The 24,507-nt window shown below is 44.2% G+C and overlaps 1 long non-coding RNA gene across 2 annotated transcripts in view; it reads left to right on the forward strand.

Moving 5' to 3' along the window:
• Positions 1-10,411, forward strand: part of LOC116148905 (uncharacterized) — a 77,785-nt gene extending 67,374 nt beyond the window's left edge. For both annotated transcript variants that reach the window (XR_004132485.2, XR_010377052.1), the window contains one exon: positions 3,779-10,411. This is a non-coding gene — a long non-coding RNA (uncharacterized LOC116148905). The remainder of the gene's footprint in view (positions 1-3,778) is intronic.
• The last annotated feature ends 14,096 nt before the right edge of the window (positions 10,412-24,507 follow it).

A 24,507-nucleotide genomic window follows, 5' to 3' on the forward strand; every position in this document is an offset into this window, starting at 1 on the left:
TCAGGAATGGTTAATCCAAAGAAAATCTATCTACAGAAAGAGTGCTTCTCCTTAAGGCTCAGAGCAGAGCTGGCCTGAGCAGCCCACCACCGTCTTGGAGCTGGAGGGTAATGGCAGCTCCAGCCTCATGGGAACTTCCGGGGGAGAAAGAATGTAGAGAGCAGGTGACACAAATTCAGCCAAGACCACAAAGTTGCTGGCTTCTAACCTCTTCACTCTTCACCCTGTAAGTTTCTGACTAGAACTTCAGAAGGTATTGACCTGCCCCGTGTCAGTCCATCTTGTGCTCAGAGACAGAACAGAGAGGGAGACTTGATGTGCTGCCACTGGAGGGGTGACCTAGGCAGCAGGATGCAAATCTCAGTCAGACGTGCATCCGTTACCTCCCGGAACCCTTCATATCCACTGAGTGCCAGGTGTTTGCTGAGTGTTTCATAAAGATTCTAATACAGAATCTTCCCTGCAACTTCTGCAGGATACCTATCATTGTTCTCATTTTATAGACAGAGACACTGAGACTCAAAAAGATGAAGGAATTTGCCTAATGTCAGGTGGCGTGAGATATGATCTCCAAAGCATATGCTCAGCCTTCTCCGCTGCATTTCCACCTGAGCGGAGGGTGTGTGGGCAGAGATAAGCAGGAACTTCTAAGAAGCACTTGCTACCTAACCAAAAATAACTTCAACCTTTGTTTGTCATCCAAGAACATCATTATGTGTGCCCTCTACGGAAATGCATCATAATTCAGTCAGACCCTATGATATATGTGGTGTTCTATGCCATGTCCCCAGCCAGCTGTGCATTAATTGGTAGTTTTCCTTCTAGCACTGCTTGCTGCCATCTGAATTTCTCGGTAGCTTCCAATCTTGTCAGTATCTTTGTGCACAACTGCTGTGAGCTGGCCCGAGGGTGACTCTGCCTTTCCTATGAGTTCCTGAGAGTTTTTAGCTGTGCAAAGACCTTTTCTCTGACTCCAGTGCTCACTGAATGGTGATTTGAACCCAGGAGCTCAAGAGTGGCCACGTTCCATCTACCGTGAGTCCAGGGAAGTGGAGAGAGCATAAGGCAAGTGTTTGTAGAGATGAGAAATGAGACAGGTTACAAATTCAGGGTCCAGGACAAAGTCTTATCCACCATACGGAGCACTGCCTCACTCCAGATACCCCAGGAAGCTTCCTTGATTTAAGCCAGCCTTCAGCAGAGAGAGCTACTCTGCCACACGACTCAGGCTCTTTCCTAAGACTGCACCATTGATTTTGTATAAAAATGTTGCTTCCAGTGCCACTCCACTAGTGGAAAAATTGGATGCAAGAAAATGTAAAGCCATAAGGAACAATTAAGATAAATATGAGCTATTCTTTCAATGAATAATATCTAGCCATTCCAATTCATTATTGTGAAGATTGGATAGAAACAAAAAGCAAAATATGATGCTGACTTTAATGCACATTATTATAGCATTGTAAAAAAAAGAAATGTATTTGAAGAAGATGGAAGAAAGTACACCAAAATGGCAACAATAATAAAATGTCAGGTTAACGAGATCATATGTGTTTTCCCTTAATTTTCTCTATTTTATTTCTACAATGTGGCTCTATTATGTAGATGATTTAAAACAGTTCTTATTCCCAAAGCTCAAACCTGAGCAGTTTGGGTAGTTTCTGGGAGTCCTTCGAGTCATCACAGATCATATGCCTAAAAGGAAGGACTGAATTCAACTTGAGAATTAGGAAGTGGTTGTTGGCATCAAAGGGGATGCCCACCTGTCGGCTGGGGACATGAATGACAGTCCTTCTATCAAGCCCAAGAGGAGAACTGGGTGACTACTTGCAGAAATACTTCTGTGAAAGAGCTGTGAAGTAAACCAAGAGGCGGGGCAGTGTCTTCCCAGTGAGCACAGGTGGCCAGCTCCTGGCCAGGCACTGCCCTCTCTCAGCCCCTCCCTGTCTGGGCTCTGGAGCACCTCTCCCTTCCTCAGCAGCTCTCCTCCTCAAAGCTCCAAGGAACCATGCTACCCACTGACCCTGAACTTCATCTCTGTTAAATGCCTCCAAATTATCTTAATGAGGATTCTCCCTGCCCACCGGGGGGTCAGCTCAGGGCTGCCCTGTGACTCCTCCTGTTGGCGAGGTGCAACAGGTCACTGAGAGGCTTGCTCAAACACCCCCTCAGGGGAAGACCTGCAACCACAACTTTTGTGTTCCTGGGTCTCAGAATGCTTCTTAGTTCACTGAGCCCAGCCAATGCCCCCAGTGAGCGAGGGCTGAACAGAATAAGTAGTAAAGGGGGGTGAGAACCTGGGGCCCAAGCTCCCCCTGAGCAAGCAGCCGCGTCCAGGACGGGTGGACTGCCATGGGTTTCCGTTCATCAGTCATGAGACACCCACCCCAGGGGCTAACATATGAATGAGCAGTTGGCCTTGTGTGGATGAACAGTAATTAGCTAAAGATTAAGAAGCAAGTTAGCAACAAGTTCTCCCCAGAGAGCAAAAGAAGTGTGCAAATAATGTGAGAGGAGACCCCCCCATGCCCCCCACACACAAAGGACCAGAGCTGCTTATCAAATAAGTGGAAATTACTTACTGTACATTAAATATCAGTATTTAGTGAGTGGCCACCACATGGAGGCCCTATGCTGGGTGGTGAGCGAAGCTGAAGCAGTCGGATGGTCCACGAGTCAGAAACTCACTGTCAGGGACCTTGGGGTAGTCCCAGGGAAAGGTTTGGACTTGTCTAGGTAGTTCCCTGGCAAGACCAGATACAGCTAAAAGGCAGGTGCAGAACTTGCATCATGGAGGGCTTCCTGGGGCCACATATACCACTGAGCATATAGCAGAAAAGCCAAACCAATTAGCCAGGCCCCAGGTCTCTGCTTTGACACCTTTGCCTCCCAGAAGCCGCCACTGACTCCCTGAACTCTGGGTTCCCCTGTTACACACTCAGACTGTAACGGCAGCACTCATGAGTGTGATTGTGTGATTGATGGTCTGTTTCCATGCAAATAGGAATGGGGGTGTCTCTTTATCACCATTGTACCCTCAACCTGCCATGAATAGGTTGCCTACAAATATTCACAGCACTCACCACACAGTAAGGATGCAAATACTTAGGTAATTATTTCTCTGCTGCCTTGTTCATTGCTAAACTTTAAGTCCCAAATGCACAAGGGCCTCCATTATCTTGTTCCCCACCAACATTGGCACAGTGCCTGCACATCGTGGCACCCAATGTTGGTGGCAGAAATAAAGACACGAATAGAAGTCCACAGGTCTAGAGATGGGCAGGGAAAGGGGGATAAAACTGAGAGGTTGGGAGTCAAATATGCCCAAGAATGAACCAGGGGAGCACAAAGTGAGAACGTCTAGGGCTTCTGACTGTGTGGACGTGGGACGCCCACATCCTCCTTTCCAAGTGCGTGGTTAAGGGCATGGGGGAGGCCAGCCACCACACTCAAGATGATAAACCAAGGCCAAGGGCCTCTTTACCCCAGAAGACAAGTTAAACCACTCATTTCCTCCTCTGCAAAGTAAAAAGCACAGGTCCTTTTCTTTTGTGAGATGGAGCCTTGAACTCCCCAAAAGTCTGGAGAGCAGGGGGAAATGGTTTGGCACCTGCAAGGTCGGGTTCACACATAGGGGTGGATTCCAGCCTGTTGGCTGGGAGCTTTAGTGCCGCTTGCTGACTAGTTACGAGGTCAGCTTTGTGTCCGGTAGGTAGAGACTTGAGTTTGCATCACTGGGGCTGCCTCTGCTAGAACTTCCAATTTTTCTTCTTCCCAGGTGTGAGTGGAGACAGGCTCCAGGAAGAGTTCAGGAAGGCGAGGGAGCCAGTAATCCACAGCAGCATGACAAGGGAAAGATGCGGGCCATCTGGAAAGCTACTCGAGGCATCTCTCCTCTCTGCGGTAATTTCTCTCCCTGGATCACTTGCCAGAGTTGGCTGCCAAGGCAAGGACTCTCCTGGAAGTTGAGAAACTGCTGAAATACTGTGAAGATTCAGGAACTAAAAGCCACGCTGCAGATGGGAATTGCTGGAAGACTTTCCTCTCTCTGGGCCTCCTCCTCTTCCCTCCTCTCCCATTCTAAAACGTGTTTTAGGTTCTGTCTTTCATGAAATTCCTTCTTATCCCAATTTCCACTTCCTACTTTCCTGGGCACCAAAAAGGGAAGAGGGAGCACTGAATGTTGAAAGCAGCCACCCCCAGTCCTCACCCCAACACACACACACACACACACACACACACACATACACACACACATCTCTAAAACACTTCACCCATTTTTAGCAGATAAAAAGGTTAAAGGAAAATGTAGACTTTTGCCAGGATCTATCTTATTGCCTAATCAATCTGCTTGGATGGTGTGACTGACAGATTTTAAAACAGGCTTTCAGATTTTAAGCTAGCTGCTCTGTGTTTGATTCGGCCTTTTGTCATGAACGCTTTGTATTTGGAGGGTAGAGGTGGCAGAGCCTGTATGCGGCTGATGGGGGGAGTTTTGAACATATTTGTGCTGATCTCACCAGCCTTTGAGGGGACGCACCAAACATTTCCCTTTCGTGTGCTTGTGTTTGTGGTTCGTGTACATGTGGGGTTATTATTCTACTTAGTACCTCCATTCAGTTCGCCCAGGAGAGTTTTCTAGACATTGACTTTATTTCCTTATTTTTTTGATTCAAGTGTCACAAATGTTGAACATCAGTAAATTGCTCTGAGCTGATTTAAGCCATTGTCGAATTTGACCTTAATCATAACCACAGGAGTATACTCTATACAAATTCTTTAGTGTTTTGTAGAAGCGAGTAGTTTATATGTTCATTCAAGTGAAGTGTTCATAGTCACATTTTTGCTTAAATACTAAGATACAACATTTCCAGGCAAAAAGTAAAGAGTGGTCCCCAAAAGTGTAACTCTTTAAAATGATGTCATTCTAGTTGAGGGTGGGTGTAGCTCAGTGGTAGAGAGCATGGTTAGCATGCACGAGGTCCTGGGTTCAATCCCCAGCACATCTATTAAAATAAATAAATAAATAAACCTAATCACACACCCCCCAATAAAATTAAATTTAAAAAAATAAAATTAAAAAAAAATTTAAATGATCTCATTCTACTAATAAATGGAGCCCAGTTGTGTATGTTTACGTGCTGGGGGCAGTGCTCAGTGGTGGGGGTGACCCCGACAGTGAGCCAGCAGATTCACGCTGTGGTCCCCAACTGCCCCTCACCCACCAGCTGTGTAAGCATGGGTCACTTTGTCTTTCTCAGCCACTCTTTCCTTCTGTGGAGGAAATTTAGAATCATCTAGACCAAGGCTAAATCTGGCCCACTGCCTGATTTTATACATCTCGCAAGCTAGGGATGGCTTTTACATTTTTATACAGTTGGTAAAATAGTATTCCATGAAAGGTGAAAATTATATGAAATTTAAATTTCAGCGGCTCATAAATAAAGTTTTATTGGCATATAGCCATGCTCACTTATTTAGGTATTGTCTGTGGCTGTTTTCCCGGTGCAGTGGTGGTATTGAGTAGTTGCCATGGAGATGGTATGGCCCAGAAGCCTAAAATACTTACTGTCTGGTCCTTTGCTGAAAAAGGTTTCTGGCCCTGATCTAGTTCAACTCCTTGACAGATGAGGAAATTAAAGCTTGGCCAAGTCTTAGCTCAAAAAGACAAAGCATAGAGAGAGACAAATGGCCATTTTGAAGCATCCAAAGGGAAAAAAACAATTAACAATAAACAAAAGAGTAAGGACGCAAAAGGAATGTCTTTCTTACATGACAAAGGATCATGTGTTATACGAGAGATAAGGACAAAGACCTTGCGAAACCCTCAGGACATGCTGCATTGTCTGCACAGAAGAACTGGTATTTTCTTAATCTGGAATCAAATTATGATGGGTTGCCGAGGAGGATTTGGGAGGTGGGCAGATGACGTCAGAAGCAGCTTGAGATTCTTCATGCTGATAAGACTCCAGGAAACTTACACCCAAACTCGCTGCAGGAAATGGAGGTGGACATTTGAAACGCTTTAGTGGGCCTTTTCAAAAGTGTGGGAGGTCTGGAAGGGATGAGGCAATGCTGTGACTGGAGAAAGGGAGCTGGGGGTGGATTAGAACTTTTGAGTCAAAGAAGGTCTAATGTCAGAAAATCCCAAAGCCCTTCAGGTCACAGACTCGACTTATAATAGCCAGCATTGTTCTGAGAGCTTGGCCCTCACTAGTGACAAGGCTCATATCCCAGCAGGTATACAGGAGCAAAGTAAGCGTGCAGTCGGCCACATAACGATTTTAGGAAGGTTTAGACAGTTTCATGGGGTGAGGGAGGCGGAAACAAGTTCATCACCCTTCAGTTCACGTAGGAGCATTGCTGGAATATGACTGATGATGAAAAATAATATTTCAAGCCCAAACGTGAACAGGGGAGAGAAGAAATTGCCCCGAGATCCGCACTGCTGATGATCAACGGGGTGCCAAGCTCTGCTCCCCTGGGAAGGGCTGAAGTGGATAAAATATAAAATTGAACTTGCTGAACAGAAAGGATCTACCCTGGGAATTCAGTTTATTGCCAACACACAGTCAGTATTTCACTGATTCAGCGAGCAAGAAGGACCCTCTCTAAACTGAACTCGTGGTTAACAGCGTGAGCTTGCGAGTCAGACTGCCTGGGGTTGCATCCAAAATCTACCGCTTGAATTCCTTGGGCAAGTTACTGAACCTCTCAGGTCTCATTGTCTTCTGTAATAATAACACTAATTTTAAAAGAACAATAATAATAGTACCTGCATTATGGGCTACTGAATTTAAGTGAGATTATTGATAGACAGTGCTTGGGACAACTGAGCATTCATGGGCACTCATTCGATGCCCCATGCCTGCTATTGGCTTCATTGTTGAGCATATTAACTCAGAATATGGATCTGAGTGCAAATAGTTGTGGGTTGAACTTCCAGCTTCACCACTGAGTAGCCTTGAAACCTTGAGCAGATTACCTCAACTCTCTGAGCTTCAGTTTTCCTATTTGTAAAATAGTGGTAACAATAGTACTTACCTTAAGGGGCTATGGTGAGGATTTAAGTGAGAAAATATACTTAAAGTGCTTGGGAGTGTTTCCGGTACTTAGCTATTATGCTGACGATTATGATATCATCATCACCTTTATTATTATCATTCATTGGTCCCCTAACACCCAAAAATGTTCTGAAGACAGGCTGTGGAACAGTAAGCCTGATAAGTGATGCGTACTTGGCATACATATACAAAGAATCTTCACATAAATGACTTGATCAAATGGTGGTAAAATGGGTTCAGATTGTCATGGGATTCCTCCCCTGAGCTGGACAGACAGGGTGCAGGCTGAAGGGAGACTGTGGAGGATGCTGCCACGGGCATCCCCACTGGCTGGGGACCTCCTCCCGCCCCAACGCCCTCCAGGCTAAGCCCAGAAGCGCTGTGTGCTCTGACTCCTTTGATTCTCCCCTTGAATCATTGAGATTCTTGCTTCTGGTCTTCCCACCTCCTTTCTGCCAAATTCCGTTATTCTTGTTTCCATCAGGCTTCTCCACATTGGGAACTCGTGGCTACAATACCGCCTCGTGTTCCAGGTAAAATTAAGCTCCTGACTCATCTCCTTTATCAACAAGAAGATAGAAGCGATGGTCCCTGGAGAGGAAAGGGCTCTTTAATAGCTGGCTCAATCTCTCTTCTTAGTTTGCTGAGTCCAGACGTCATTTCCTACCATTAAGAGATTTGTTTGCTTATCTGATATTCCACAGCTTAAATTACTGGGCATTCACAGTGACGGGGCTCGACAAACCTGCTTTTCCCATTTCTTGCTACCCACACCCTTTCACTTCTGCTAACTCCTTCACAATGAACAGAAGGGAGCCTATCCACTGACATCAGGAGTTACAAGAACATGTGTTATAGATGCCGGCGGTGTACCAGTGAGCACACGGCGTGGTAAGGCTGGGGTGTTGCTCCCATTCAATTTCTTAAGAACTGAGGGTCTCTTCTCCCAAATAAGCCAGATTGGAAGGTTTGTCTTTCCTTCTGCTTTTCCATGTGCCCATCTGGGAGACCGTTGGGGAATAAGTAACACATGGAACTCAAGTTCTCGTGCTCATAATTTCCTTCCTGTGAACCTGTGGGGTCCGTGGGATCACTTCATCCCACTTTTTCTTTTTGCTGGTGAGGAAGTCATGAAGTATGGTAATGGCTGGATCCTACCGAGCTTGGACAAGAGCTTGGCTCTCCTGACTCTCAGGCTGCCACCCTTGCCTCCTTACAGTTCTTGTTGCCTTCCCTGCTCATGGCTGGAGTGGATTCTCCTTGGTGCCTTTTCTGATGATTCTAGGCAGCCAGGACTCATTCGGGGACCTGGCTCTTGTGTAGTTTTCTCGGTGCATGGCATCCTCTGCAGACCTAAAGATTTCCCCTAGTGGCCTGTGGTCAGGACAGATACTTATTTGGGGTGAGGAACTGGGTTGCCTGAATCTGATTGGCAGAAGGTTTAAGGTGTGAAGTGTGAGGTCACTGTGTGTTTTTTCAGCTTGGTATGGCCCAGAACCCAAGTCCCACTAGGAAAGAAAACATTGAATAAATAGTCCCCGATTGGGCCATAGAGTAATGAGTGTGACAAAGGTCAAGTACAGGATATTAAGCAAGTGTGTCTCCAGGATTTTAATTTAGGTTGGGTCCAAGGAGACAGCCTAGAGGATGTCATGTGTAAGCAGAGACCTGACGACTGAAGAACGTTCCAGGCCAAAGAGACAGCATCTGTAAAGGAAGAGCTGAGGCAGGAAGTAGGGTTACCTGTCTTGGCCTGACCTTGGCTTTTGCTCATTTATCTGGTGGGACTTGATCAGGCCCATTCCAGAACCTTCCTGCTCTGCCACCACCAAGGGCAATGGTGCTGCTGCAGGGACTCAGCTGTCTGTCTCCATGAGCTTCTGGCTCTTATACCAAGGCTCAAGGCAACAAGTCGGGTCAGTCACCTCCAGTGAATGTGAGCGAGGTGAGAGGCGTGGTGAATGGCTGAGACACACCCCACCTCCCCATCTCCCTGCAGGACTGAAGGACTCACTCCCCGAGGCTATGAGGACCGGCAGCAGACAACCTCCAGTGACCAGTCTTACTTCAAAAGCAGGCAGTTCTGGGGCACCATCCCATGTTCAGAACTCTTAAGACTTCCTTTGACTTCCTTGTCCTTTGACTTCTCTCTCAACTCAATCCTGCTTCCTCTCCTCCCCCTCTAAAGGCTTTGGTCTCAAGAGATCCTTATAAACCTCCTCCTGCACACCAATCATCATCTCAGGGGCTGCTTCCTAGGGAACCACCTTGTAGCAGATGAAAAGACCTAGGATCGAGGATGAGAAGACTGTGTCTGAGCCTGTCCCATCCTGACCATGTTATCTTGGACCAGACTTAGTACTTCCTGCTGGGGTTGGTACCAGGCACCATGCCTGTCACACAGAAGGTTCTCAGTAAGTGCTTGTTGATTCAGACAGTGGATGGAACTTTCTCTGTACATGTTCTTAAAACCCGCACAGTTGTCAATTATTATTATTTAGATTTAGAAAGGGGAAAAAACATAAAATAACTCCAATGAAATAGTGAAAGATGGGCTTATATGTGTAATCTGAAAACTATTACGAATGAATCTATATACAAAACAGCAACAGATTCACAGACATAGAAAACAAACTTATGGTTACCAAAGGAAGAAGGAGAGGAAGAGAGGGATAAATTAAGTGTGTGGGATTAACAGATACAAAGTACTACACATAAAACTGATAAGCAATAAGGATTTACTGTGTAGCACAGGGAACGATATTCAATATCTTAGAATAACCTATAATGAAACAGAATCTGAAAATACATATATATAACTGAATCACCTTGCTGTACACCAGAAACTAACACAATATTGTAAATCGAGTATATTTCAATAAAAAAAAAGTGAAAGATGGAACTAGATTGAAAGTTGGAGACCCTGGAGTGGGAGAGCAGGGAAGAGGATCCACAGTTGTCCAGAGGAGACATAATGAAGAAGAAAGGGAGACCGAGCGCTCAGAGCAATGAGAACTGGGAAGGAACAGAGGCACAGAAACCAAGGGGTGAACAGGTGCACAACAAGGGAACATCGACAGCATGTGCTGCTTCAGAAATGCCCAGTGGGTTAAGCAATGATGGAAAAAGTCAGATTCCAGAGTGACGCTCCCATTCACTCTTCCAGCAATGACCCACGGGGCCTCAGAAGTCTACTCAGAAGGAAGGGATTGTGGACGGGAACATATCTGTCTCCTTGGTCACCGTGGACCCTGTGCTCCAGAAGCTGCTTGTCCCGACTGGGCACCAGACAGCCTTTTATTATTATTGAATAATTCTAGGTGCTTGAAAATAAAGTTGGTAGTTCATTATCATTAATGAAATAGTATTTTGGAAAAATCTGTCTGCCACCAACCTCTGCCATACACACACACCTACCTACCCCAATCTATCCAGCCCGGTTGCTGAGTATAAACAAAGCTGTTTCCTGGTATATCAGAAGCTGTTTTTCCTTTGCACCAGCCCTGGAAGGGAATCCCTGAGCCCCTCCCTACATTTATTTAAAGTCTTTATAGCTCTTTTGTAAATGAACCACTAATAAGAGGCGTGCTTCTAAATTTAGTCGGGAAAGGGTGAACACATAGAGCATAGATGAGAGATCTGAAGACACATTTTGAAGGGTGTACCAACAGGATATTGGAGGCAATGGGATTGTTTCAAAACAAAACATTCCCCCTTTGAAGGCAGAGCCCATCAAAGCAAGTTCTTCTTACCTTTAAGGATTTGGACCTCCCGTCTGAGTGGAGATTATGAATCCACAAGCCCAGCTGGATCGGTGATCATAGCATAATCTCCCTTTCCCATTTCAACCTGGCTGTGGTGGTCTGTCATTTTACTAGATATGACTGTTATCTTTGGTACATCACCGCACCATGATTTGTCTAATCTCCCCACTGAAGCATGAACTTTTTGAGGGTAAAGACTGTTTCTTTAATCTCTGATTCCCTAACATATTGCAGATTACCTGTTGCATAGTAGACATTAAAAGCATATTGATATGGGGAGGGTACAGCTCAGTGGTAGAGCACGTGTTTAGCATGCACGAGGTCCTGGGTTCAATCCCCAGTACCTCTGTTAAATACAGAAATAAACAAAGAAACCTAATTAACCATCCCCCAAAAAGTAGATTTAATTAAATAAATCTATTTTAAAAAAGCACATTGAAGGAAGGGAGAAGAGGAAAGGGAGGAGGGGAAGGAGAATGAAAGGGGGCCCAGGAAGACTCGCGGAACTCATGCAGAATGGTTGAAGCACTAAACTCCTGCTGTCAGGAAACTTGGGTGTGTGAGCCAGCTCTGCCATTTAATGCATGTGTATCATATGTCATTTTGTCATTACAGGAGGCACTTAACCTCCAAGCCTCAATATCCCCTTCTGTAAACTGAGGATTTTCATTTCTACCTTAAAGAAATCATGAGTGAGTAAGTGAAATAATAGACGTAACACCATTCAGCAAACTATTAAGTGCCGTATAATTGTTACTTATAAATATTATCACCCTGGAATCGAAGCCATCTTCAACTGAACCCTCTCGTTTGTTTTATTTGGCCAAACACTGTGCTTTGAGAGAGTATTTTGAAGGAAGGGAAAAAGTCTAATCTTTAATTCATTTTTTTCTTCTCATTTTCATGATTTTGCTATTGTGTTTGCATTGAATGGCTATCATTTTTTTAAAAAAAAACCATCTGGGTGTAACAGTGATTCCAAAGATTGACCAGTTGAACCAGAATCACTTAAGAACTTTGTAAAATACAAATTGCCAAGTTCCAACCCTGAGCAATTCCATTCAATTGTCCTGGAGTTGGGGATGGGAATTCTGTATTTTGGAAAGCTTCCTTGGTGGGTCCAAGGAGCAACCAGGCCAGGAAAGCAACCTGGACAGGCTTCTTTTTCCATTTACAACTGTCAGAAGACCTTCAAGGTCAAGCTGAGAGCTTATAAATATACCCTTTTTTTTACTGGCTGATTGCCTGGAAAATGCTGTGCGGGTTCACGGCATTAGACTTTGTTATTTGAAACTAATAATATTATAGTAGAAATACTAGCATGAGCATGAAATTTCCGTAACAAATTCAGATAGGCATTTGGAGCTAACATCAAAGCTCTGGGGCTAGAGTGGGAGATATGCAGCCTATTAAGGCTTAGAAAAAGCATTTTAGTTGCCTCTGTAGTATTTCCTCACTTTCAGGAGGAAATGGCTTAACACCTACCTCCATCTGTTTCACTGGGATGTTTTGATCAGAAAATTAATGTGAAAAGTGAATGGCGCCTTGGACTTCTTGGAAAGACTCACGTGCGTTATCATCTGTTGGTTCAGGCAAGTATTTCTCTCCAAGGTTACCATCCATCACAATTTTTATTTTCTTTTTGCAGGGGGAGGTTTAGGTTTATTTTTAGAGGAGGTACTGGGGACTGAACCCAGAACCTTATGCATGCTAAGCATGCACTCTACCACTTAAGCTATGCCTGCCCCCCACCTCACAAATCTTGTTTTAAAAAGAAAAAATCAAACAAACAAAAAAAAACTGGTCTGTTGAAATTCTCATACTTGGCTGGTGGGAATGCAAACTGGTCCAACCACTTCAGAAAACTGTTTAGTGGTATCTAGTAAAGCTGAACATTTGCATATCCTATTTCACACCTATACACATACCAAACAGAAAAGCAACATAAATTTATCAAAAGACATGTACTAGAATGGTCATAGTCTCAGTGATCATAATAGCAGAAAACTGTGAACTACCCAAATGACCATCCACAGTAGAATGGATAAATAAATCATAGTATGTTCACACAACAGAATCCTATACAGCCAAGAAAATGAACTGTCTACATTTACATGGGAAATTAGACAAATTTTAGATTCATGAATTTGAATGAAAGAAACTAGACTTCAATGAAAAGTTAAAATCAATCCCAAGGATGTATATCTGAAGTGTAGCTGATGCTGTTCACGGAGGGAAACTGACATTTATTTATAAAAGGATCCCTTTTCTTTTTGGAGATGCCCACACGTTGGGAAGAGCCCGTGCACTGTAACCCCTGAACACTCTTCTCAACTGACCTTTTTTGTTGTCTTTAGAGACATCTAACCCCCCCCAAAAAAAAAAAAAAAAAAAGCCTGAAGAAAGAAAAGCCCACAGGCAAATTTTACAAAAGCTGTATGAGTTGATAATTCAACAGTGCCTTCCAAGATGAAGGAAAATGTTGGCTCTGTATTCAGAGTAATTTTTATTCTCACCTCAAAACCTGCCCTGAACAGAGCTCAGAAAGAGGTGCCGCTTAAGTGGCCAGCTGAGGGGGAGCTGTTCAGAAACTACCGTGGAAAAAAAAAATAGTGCATTTTAAAGCTTTTGAAAAAAGTATTGCCATACTGTTGTGTATAAGTTTTTAAAAATTCCTTCTCACAATGGTTTTCTTTTTACAAAAATGATGCTTGTTAATTTTTTTTTATTGAAGTATAGTAGATTTACAATGTTGTATTAGTTTCTGGTGTACAGCATAATGATTCAGATATATATATATATATATTCTTTTTCATATTCTTCTTCATTACAGGTTACTACAAGCCATTGATAACAGTTCCCTATGCTATACAGTAGGACCTTGTTTATCTATTCTGAACATAGTAATTTGTACCAGATGCATGTTCATTTTTAAGTCAATTGATACAGAATAGTACAAAGCAAAAAACAACACATTAAATAAAAACCACCCTCCCATGTCACCTCCCCAAGTAACTATTATTAGTATTAAATGACTGTCATTCCAACAAGTCTGTAGGCATAGATAAGAATTATTTTGTAAACATGGGTGCAAACTTAAAGAAGCAAACGACAAAGAGCATTGCTTGGGAAATCTCTGTGGAAATTCACCTCTGTGGGGGAGGAGCAAGGGGTACTTGTGTTTTTAGAGGCTGTAAAATAGCCTCTTTCTGGACGTTCCTCTGGTGAGATGAGCGCTCTGATAAGAAAATAGTTGGAATTCTAAGGCAAATAGTCTTTCTGATCAAATAGTTGTCCTAACTCAGAGGTGGGAGATGGGATGGAAAGGAGGGGATGGAAAGGAGGGGCATGGCCTTCAGTTCCCCTTGGGAACTTTCTGTAGAAAAGAAGGAGCCAAGGTGTAGGGCGTCGCCAAGCCAAGGAAAGAGGAGGTGTGGCTCAGAGTTACTGCCTGAGCAGTAAACTGCCAGGCGGCCTGAGGGAAAAGTAAGATGACTGAGATAATGAAGAGTTGTAGGTTTTGAAAGATGATCCTGGATGTGCTCAAAGAAAAGAAATAGAATAAAACAGGGTGTCACTGGTCTAACTGCTCTTAGTTCAAATGATTTCAGTTTCTTCTCTCATTTTTGAGAAGAGCTGTCTTGGAATCGCAGATTAAATGTGCTAACTCTTGGATCCTACCGGTTTACAAGTCAACTGAGCACAAAAGTAAAATTCTCATTTGTTCTCCAGTGGGGTCTAGCAAAATTTTTGCAAGATGAGGGTCAATTTAACTGAAGGGGCCAGGAGGGGAGGACAGTTAGGTGCAAATCCGGCCTTTCCAGCAGCCGGAGATGCTGCCCATCTAGCCAGGGAGCTGAATTTATCACCCACTGGCCTGAGGAGTCAAGGACACACTGAGATTGAGAAGGAAAAAGGATCGTTCTCCCCTGCCCACAAGCTTTTTCAAGTGCAAGTGCTTATAAATTACAGCCATTAGGGCAAAAAGACTTTAAAACTTGGTAAATCTTTCCTTGGACCTCATTTTCATCAGAATCTCAAATTGATGCCTGCCTTTGGTACAGTTCTCACTGGCTCTTGATGGAGCAAACACAAGAGAAATCAAGCCACTTGCCCAAGGGCACAGAGCTAGTGTGTGAGGCTCCAAAGCAGACATTCTGAGCAAAGGGCCTCGTGCCAAAAACCTGACTCATGACCACTGAGATCAATTAAAGTTAGGATAGAGATGTTATAATGTTATTCTAACATTTCCTTAGAATAAATCCGGATTCCTCGCTGGAGGCTCTCCAGTTATTTCAAGTGGCTTTGGAGTCGCCAAATCCCACAGCACACTCCACCCGCCGGCAGTTTATTGTCTTGGGTGTTGGCCTCCTGACCTTGCACCCCAGCGTGTCCTCAGCTTCTCTGCAGGACGAGGGAGGTGTGCACGTGTGTGCACGCGGGAGTGTGTGTCTGCCAGTGTGGGGGTGAATGTGGAGTGTGCATGTGTGTGAGTGTGTGTGTGAGTCATGTGCATGTGTGTGGTATGAATTTGTCAGTGGAGGGGTTGGGACTGTGTGAGTGCATTTGTGAGGCTGATGTAGGTGAAGGTGTGTTTGCGTGTGTGTGTGTGTAAGTGACAATGTGAATGAGTGAGTAAAAGTGTTGAGTGAGTGTGTCTGAAGAAATGTGTATGTGTGTGGGATACAGGTGTGTAAAGGTAGGTAAATGTGTGGTGTGAGTGCACGGTCTCTGTGTGTCTGAAGGCATACGTGTGTGTGTGAGTGCCTGTTTGAGTGACACTAGGTGAGTGTGCATGTTGTGTGAGTTTGTGCAATGCTCCCAACCTCCTTTGCTGGCAGGAAGATGACACCGGGGCCCTGCTCTCTGACGAGAAATCTTGAGGAAGCTGTCCAAGGACAGTGCTGAGCACGGCGAGGGGGCAGGTCAGGTCTGGGCGGAGTGGGCTGACAGGCGGGCATAGCAGACCCACTGGGGCCCCCGCTTCCCTGACTGCCGTCCCCGTCTGAGGTCTTGTGGGGTTTCCTTCTCTCCTAGCCAAGTGGGTGAGGAGAGAAGGGCTCAGGTGCCAGACGGGGAATAGCTCATGCTTTGGAGTCAGACTTGAGCTCAAATTCCTGTTCTGCTGATGGACACTAAGGGACTGGGTGCAAACTGTTCCACCCATCTGTCCTCAGCTTCCCCATTTAATAAAGGAGAGCAATGATACCCAGCACAAAAGTTTATAGTGAAGATCAAAGGAGCCAATCCATCTTTAAAAACAAAAGAAGAAAAACCAGGCATAGCAACTTCACAAAGTATATGCTCAATAAAGAAATGATATTATTTTTCCAGTGAACTATGAGAAAGATCATCATTTCTTTCTTCCAAGTTGCCACTTGGGTCAAAACCATAGCTTTCACAGTGGAGCCAGGCCCTACTGGAAGTTGCTGGAAACTTTTTGGTCCATCTTAATTACATATTAGGGCACTTGGGAAGCCATTCATAAATCAGGCCCCAGGGTCGGAAAGAGTTAATATACCAGAACAGTGACAACACTCCTCACCATCACCAGGAAATCGGCACATTGCTTTCCAAGAGGAAAGTGGAAAAGTTCCTCTTACCCCACAAACCCAACTTGACAGCTGAAAATTCTGACTGGAGTGAATTACGTGTCTTTAAAAATGAAATACTAAACCTGTAAGTGTGAGTTGATTGCCCGGCTCTTTGAGGACCAGAAAGTGAAGTAAAGAAAGGAACTCTTGACAAGGAGGCCACTGGTGTCACTGAGGAGGACTGAGTCAGAACAATGGCTGAGTGGCTGGCTAGGCCACCTGCTTGGAGGCAGGAACTGAGCCAACAGAGGCACTGAGCAAACAACTGGGTTTTAGTGTCCTCAAGCAGTTTGAACAGTGGTTAAAGCTTGTGGGCCGCGGAGCACTGAGAGCCGGCACACATCCTCTGTTAAGTCTGAGCCGACCTCCCGGGGCCAAGGCTTTGTTTGCTCAGCGTCCTTCATGGCAAAATGGCCGCCCCATTAGGGTCATAAGCTGAGCTAGGTGGAGCCGGGCACAGAGGAGGCTGAGCCAGGGGGCTGGGTCTGCATCCACGGGGCTGCCCGCTCCCCGGCCCGCAGGTGACAAGAGCACAGAGGAAGGACAAAAGGCGGAAAACACGCACTGTCAGTGAGAGGCAGTCTTGGAAACAGCTTTTAAGACTCGTGCTCCAAGGCCAGGAAAAGACCTGAGAGGAAAGAAGGGTGGCTTTCCAAGGGTCCGGGTCACTCTGGAGAGCAGAGCCTCCCCCTCAGCCAGCAGTGCGCCCCCCACCTCCCATCTGTGTACTTAACCACACCTCCCCCTCAGCAGCCCAGAGTCCTTTAGAACTTGGGCAGAGGAGAACGAAAGAACTTTGGGAATGTGCATTTGTGGGCTCACCCGTGAAAAAAGACATGATGTTGTGTCAATGAATGAACCATGCTTCTGGGATTCACAAGAGGTAGCCTCGTCATCATGAAAAGCTGGGAATATTTCTTAGGGGAGAGGGTGAGGCAGGGTGGTCCCGGAATAAACTGTAATTTCACAGCATTTCATGTTTTGGAGGCAGTAAGGAAGTGGAGAGGAGACCGTCGGGACCAGGGCCCATGCGGGTGCCCGGCACTGTTTCACACAGGTGGGCTTTGTTTCCAGTGCCTTCCTGTTTCTCATGGTGACCTGTCTCCCACCCAGAACAGTGAGGAGGGCTTTCCGCGGCTGAGACACAAGTGGATCATGAGAAGTAAGAGGGTATCAACACCCGCTCCTAAACTTATCCAGGCCTGGCCTCCTCTAAATCTTCCTATCTTGCAAAATTTCTTCTTCCATCAAAATCCCGTCCTTTCAGTACAGTCGGTCTCAACTGGAAGGGATTTTGCACCCAAGGGGATGTTTGTCAATATCTGGAGACATTGGTAAGGATTCCAGCTGGGGACTGGAGCACTGCTGGCATCTCTTGCAAGTCAAGGCTGGAGATGCTGCTAAACATCCTACAAGGCACAGGACAGCGCACATCAAAGGATTCTCCAGCCCAAGACATCACCAGTGCTGAGGCTGACCACCCTGCTTTCAAGTCCTAACGTCACAGCTCTATTGTTGAAAAGTATCTATTTGAACTAATTCACAATATGATTTGAATGGTTGACAGTCTACATTTAACCTTCCAGGATCAGCTGGCTTTTAAAAGGGGTTCTTACTTATTGGCAATCCTTTAAATCACATGAAAAGAGCTACGTGAAGACTTTTGAGAAACTACAGGAAGAAATGTGCACATTGGGGAGGCCCTCCTGGCTGTTCCTTCATTCTCATCATGAAGGCACCCACCTACTTACCAGTTCTGTCCACTCATTCTGGCAAGAGCTGAAGTGAGGACCCAGGTGTGCTGCCTGCCTCCTCTACCTGCAACTGATGGGAGGCACAAGCATTGACTGACGGACCATCCTGGTCCAGATCACCATGTGATGGGAATAATTCTATGTAAAAAGGTGGAAGGAATAACAAAGGTTGGCGTGAACCCTTCTCCCAAAACAGCTGGAAGGGAAATGGAAGGACCATTAACAAACCCAGTTCCCCCTCAGCCTGTGAGGACCAGCCAAGCTGCTGGTTTGTGCTCTCCAGAATAGTCCTACCAGCTTGGTCCTCGTGTTGGACTTTTTCCTGCAGTGTAACCAGCGAAATCACAGCTGAAAGGGTGTCAGCCCAGCCTTTCCGAGGTCTGCCACCCCTCCTCTCCTAACAGGCTCTGGTCTCAGCTCTCATGATGTCAGCCAGTGGTGTACTTGTAAATATTAAACATCAGGCGCTCCAAAAAAAAAAAAAAAATTCCCTCAATGTAAATAAACCCACCACGGCCAATTTCAAGCTATCACGTAAGGTCACTGAACACAGAATTGGGAAGAGATGTGCATAATTGGGTCTAGCAAGCTGGCATGATCTGGCCCCAGCACACCTCTGGCTTTCCACCTGTTGACCAGCTCCCTGGAGATGAGGCAGGAGTTTTCTACCTTCTCTTCCTAGTGAGCTGGGAGGCGGAGGGGTCAGGCTCACTGCTGGCTTAGCCAAGTAGGAAAGTGCTTGAGACAGAAGGCGAATCTCATGGGCTGTGGTGCCTTATTTTATAACCTTAATGACTCTTCTGTCCTACTCATCCCCCAGAGAAAATAAGAAACCAGCTTCCTGGAAGATGTAGCCCATGAATATCATTAGCATGTTATTACGTCCACTGTGTCACCAAGTCACTATCCGAGCATGGTCTGAGGGTTAAATGTGGTAGAAATTACATTTGAGTTCAGACAGGATGGGAACTGGCTTGTCCATTTGGATCTAAATTAATAAGCAAGAATGATTTAAACTATCACAGAAAAGAAAGAAAAAGATCTAGAGTCCTACCAAGTGTCAAGCAAAGCAGAGGAAAAGGTTTTGATTAATTAAAAGTACAAGACTTTATCTTCAAACCTTATCTCAAACCTATAGATGAACTGTGGTATAGACTTAGGATACCCTGAACATCGTATATTCATGTTTTCCACATGAATCATGGCCAAATAATAAATATACTTTTTCATCAGTTAAAGATACACATATGCTGCCTACCATGGAGAATTTTCACTATATTTCTTGGAAGAACAAATTGTGAAATAAATCTGTCTTGTGCTTTCATAGAGTTCAAGAATTGTGTGGAGAAATGACTTAAAAGTAGTTTGTCTAATTTTCATATTTTTTTCTGCATTGTTTCTAGCTCTCTGTATGGAGGTACTGGGGATTGAACTCAGGACCCCCTGCATGCTAAGCATGTACTATACCACTGAGCTCTACCCAGCAGCACCCCCCCACACCCTATTTTCTAAATGACCAAATCAGGACTCATATGCTGCCAGATCATTGATCCAATCAAGAGTCAAATTGGAAGGATCTAAACAACATAGTGATGTTTATGTGTATAAAGGAAATTTAAAACATTTTTAGAGTTTCTTTAGAACCAGTTTACAAGTCATATGATAGAATCAGTCATAGTAATGATTTTGTGTAAGTTAAAGTGATATTTTCCAGCAAAGTCGTTAACCAGAGTCATCACCAAATTACTTTGGCTGCACCCAAAAATAAAATCCATTTTCTCTGAGAAAGACCAAAGAGGAGATTCTCAGGTTGTGAAAGCCTTTTAAAAAATAGTTTTTAAGATTTATTTATTCATTTATTTACTTATTTATTTAACTTTTTTTTTTTAAATTGAATTATAGTTTTTATGGAGGCACTGGGGATTGAACCCAGGACCTCGTGCATGCTAGGCATGTGCTCTACCATTGAGCTATTCCCCACCCTTTTCTGAAAGCATTTTTAACTGTTTTTTTTCTTTATTTCTCCTTTTTTTTTTTCTTGTGAAAAGTAGCACACATCCAGGAGAATACAAAACAAATAGAAACTGTTTAAGGAATAATAATAATAATAAATCTGTATACGTACTACCCAGGTTAATTCATAAAGCCTTCCCCAGGATTGGCTACCCATTATTCAAAAAGCAGGAGTAAAATGTTACAAAATGTACTAAAATATAAAGCTTTTTTCTTTCTTCCCTAGTTCTGCTCTGCTCAGGTGCACGTTCCTTCATCCCATTGGACTTCACTTCCAAAATGCAGTTTCAAAGGTAATATTATCAAGCACTTTAAATCACGACAGCAGAGCATTAAACAAAGTGTGGTCCCGCTCTCTAAGTTCAACTAAATACTTAAATCAAAGGAAGTGGTGGTTTTATTTTTTCCAGCCTTTCTGTGTGTTTGTAGTAGGAGGACAGTCACATTAGCTCAATCCATCGTGTTGTTGGAGCCAGACTTCCAGTTTTATGCTCCTTCCGCTGAATCGTATCAGTTTGCCACACAACATGTGTGATGGAATTTTCATAACAAATGAGTCTCAATCACGCAATCATTTAGACTCATTAGAATCTCTTCATGTTCCAGTTTCCAGGAGAATCTACCAAATAAAATCAGGACTCCTTTGGTTTTAGAATTTGGGGAACCATTAAAGAATCAACTTTGGAACTGCACCTCCCTGTGCTTTTTAGCTCATTGTTTATTACTTTGCAGAACTGAACAAACCAAGCCAGCACCATGGGTGAAGAGCAGCAAGCAGGAGATGAATGAAACCCTACATAAAAGGCTGTAAGGCAGCGGGTTTTTTGTCTTCCTTTCAGATTCCGTAAGCTGTTGCCCTGAGCTCACTAACTTCCAAGCAGGGGTCTCTCCTTCCTTCTGAGGTTCTCCTCTCCAGAGTTGAGGGTCCAGACACCATCCACAGGCCATGACCGAGTGTATATGAGGGGTGATGTAAATATCCTTCTTGAAGAAGCAGTGTATCCACCAGGCAAAGTGTAAGGTGTGTTCTCCCCCAGCAGCTCCGCCCTGACTGGGAGATACAGCTCCCAAAATATAACAGGTGCGGTCCTTGCCCTTGGGACGGGGATGATTGCAATCATTAACGTTTTACCAAACTTTTGCTCTGCCAAGAATTTTTCAATAATTATATTGTTTAGTATTTGCCAAAACCTATGAGATAGATACTATTAGTATCACCATTTTCCAGATAAGGAACTGAGGCACTGAGAAAAAAGTAAAACTGCCCAGTTAGTAGGTGAAAGATACAAATACCCATCCTAATGAGTCTACATTTGCTTAAACTCCAAAAACTTGAAGGTGTGGTTGGAACGTTCATCTTCAGTTTTAGCATTTCCTGGACATTTCGCATTTAGCATTAGGGGTTAGCTTCCCACTAACCCTACCACTGTGTTCATTTCCTCTATCATGGCAGTCATCACATGGGTTTGTGTTTATTTGTTGAGATATCTTTCTCTCCTGATAGATTCTGGGTTCCTTGAGAACAGGTATAGAATCATATTCATCTTTGTTTTCAGAATGCTGGGAATGGGACCAGGCACTCATAAAGGGTGCGTTGTCCTAACCAGAGAGGTTTTGATTGTAAGGGACAGAAGCTCAATTCAAACCAGTTTATGCAAAAGGGATAATTTAGCTTTCATCTAACTAGGAAGGGCCAAGATTGTAGCTAAAAGAGCTGTCTTTCCATTTTCATTTTTGCTTCTCTGTACTTATAAGATCTTCTTTTCTTCCTCCAAAGGCTGAGGGACCATGGCTTCCACCCAGAGGGGCCATGGCTGCTGGGTGCTGTCTGTCAAAGCTTCCTAACTTGGTTAACTGAGAAGTCAGGACACCCATCGTCATCACCGCGAAAGACATCCAATCCTAAAAAGTATTCTAAAGTTAGTGAAGCAGTCCCCTTGGCAGGGCTTGGGGCACCCCTGGTCCCAGTGTGATCAGAGGGTGGGATGTAATGATTGGTAGCCATGCTAGAACTGCACGGTTGAAGTAGGGGAGGAGGATTAATTCCCTAAAAGAGATGAAAGAAGGAGGGTGTGAATTTATTAGAAGCCAACATGAATGTTCAGCCAACAAAAGAATTTTTTTTTCTACTATATGGGTCCAGTTCAGTTTTGCTGAACTGAAATGGAATTGAAACTGCAAGCCCCATCTCCCCTTCTGTCTCCAGAGACACCCTGACCTTTCACGAAGCTCACCTTCAAGAGGCCAGTGGTGTGATTTCATATGTTCTTGGAATCTGGGTGTCATAGGGCCAAGAAGAAAAACAGAATCAGGAAATGGGAGAAGCAGCCCACAAAGATGTTTGCAGGTTTTCCTCGGTAGCATGCTAGGTCCTACTTAAATAACTACTGAGATTTTATTTCAATAGACGGTCACTTTAAAATTTGCCACCTAAACTTTTAGCCATGTGGTGCATAATAAATCAGTGTGTGATTTAATAAGCCAATACAAACAAGGAAAAAGCTACCTCAACATTTACAACTGAAAAGGTAAATAAAGTTAGCTTAATCCCTGATAATCATATCCTGGGTCCAAGGTGCCAGGAATAATTGGACAGTCTCAGATGGGAGGAGCTGAGAGAGAAGGAATGCTTCTGCAGTGTAGGCATCACCTTCCCTTTGAGAGGAGAACGTCTCTGTGCTGGTGGTCCTCAGCCAGTGGAGCTGCTCCATCAGGAGATGTGGAAGTAGATTCTTTTTTCTCTCCTCTTTATCCCCACCGTCCACCAGGCACTGGGGGAATATAATAAAGACCCAGCCCTTGCCTTGGAGAAAGCCTTACAGTTACTTGGAGGACACAACCCCAACTGTATACACATGAAATGACCTGAGAGTATTTGTAAACTGAAAATGTCAACAGAGAGGAAACATTTTTTCCTGAATACAGGAGCGCTGTCCTGAAGTCCGGAGAGCAGCCCTGGTCCTAGCTGGGGGCCCTTGGGAAGTTATGAAACTTTTGTTTTCTTGTCTATAAGTTGAAAAATATGAATACATTGAAAAACAAACATCATGATGCAGTAAGTGCGGTTTATGACAGGCTTCCTGTGCTTGGCTTTGCACATCTTTATGAGGTGCCATTTTAAAACTAGGACAGCCATTAAAACCTAGTAGAGGCACACCTCGGAGATACTGCAGGCTTGGGTCTAGACCACCACAACAAAGCAAATACTGCAGGAAAGCGAGTCACAGTCTTTTGGTTTCCCAGTGCATATAAAAGTTATATTTACATTATACTGCAGTCTATTAAGTGTGCAATAGCATTCTGTCTGAAAACAAAGCACATGGCTTAATTTAAAAATTCTTTATTGCAAAAAAATGCTAACTATTATCTGAGCCTTCAGCAAATCATAGTAGTAACATTAAAGATCACTGATGGGTGTCAGGGAGAGGATAGCTCAGTGGCAGAGCGCATGCTTAGCATGCACGAGGTCCTGGGTTCAACTCCTGGTATCTCCTCAAAAAAACAAATAAATAAATAAATCTAATTACCTCTCCCCTTAAAAAAAAAAAAAAAAAAAAGAGCCCAGGCTTAGTATGCAGTAGGTCCTGGGTTCTATCCCCAGTACCTCCAGTAAAAATAAACAAATAAATAAACCCAATTACCTCCCTCCACCAAAAAAAAAAAAAAAAAAAAAAAAAAAGATTGTTGATCAGATAACAAATATGAAAAATTGAGAGAATAACCAAAATTTGACAAAGACACAAAGTGAGCAAATCCTGTTGGAAAAATGGTGCTGAATGACTTGCTTAATGCAGGGTGGCCACAAACCTTCAATTTGTAGAAAATATAATATCAGTGAATCACAACTGAAGAATAATAAAAGTATGTCTGAATAGAGAGGAGGCAGGCTCAAGTTGGTGGAGTGGGAAGACCCTGAACTCTTCCCTCGGGCCTCCCAAAATTATACCTCCTTCCACAGCAGCTGTCTGTGAGAATGACGTGAAGACAAGCAGAAAAGATTTGCCACAACGAAAGACATAAATAAGGCGCCACAGTGAGACAGGTCTGAGGGGCCCAGACCCCCAGGGTGGTCTACCCAAAGGAGGGCTGTCACAACTGCAGAGGGTCTCCCTGAGGAGCAAGGGTCTGAGCCCCACACTGGGCTCCCCAGCCTGGGGGCCTTGCACCAGGAAGATGAGATCCGGGAAAGCCTGGCTTTGAAAACCAATGGGGCTTATGTTCGGGAGATCCTGAGGCCCATAGGAAACAGACTTGGCTCTTAAAGGGCATGTGCAAAATCTCCCGGAGCACAGGCAGTAGGTTCAAAGATGCCTGGGTC

This window comes from Camelus dromedarius, chromosome 20, assembly GCF_036321535.1.
Source record: "Camelus dromedarius isolate mCamDro1 chromosome 20, mCamDro1.pat, whole genome shotgun sequence".
Taxonomy (NCBI): Eukaryota; Metazoa; Chordata; class Mammalia; order Artiodactyla; family Camelidae; genus Camelus; species Camelus dromedarius.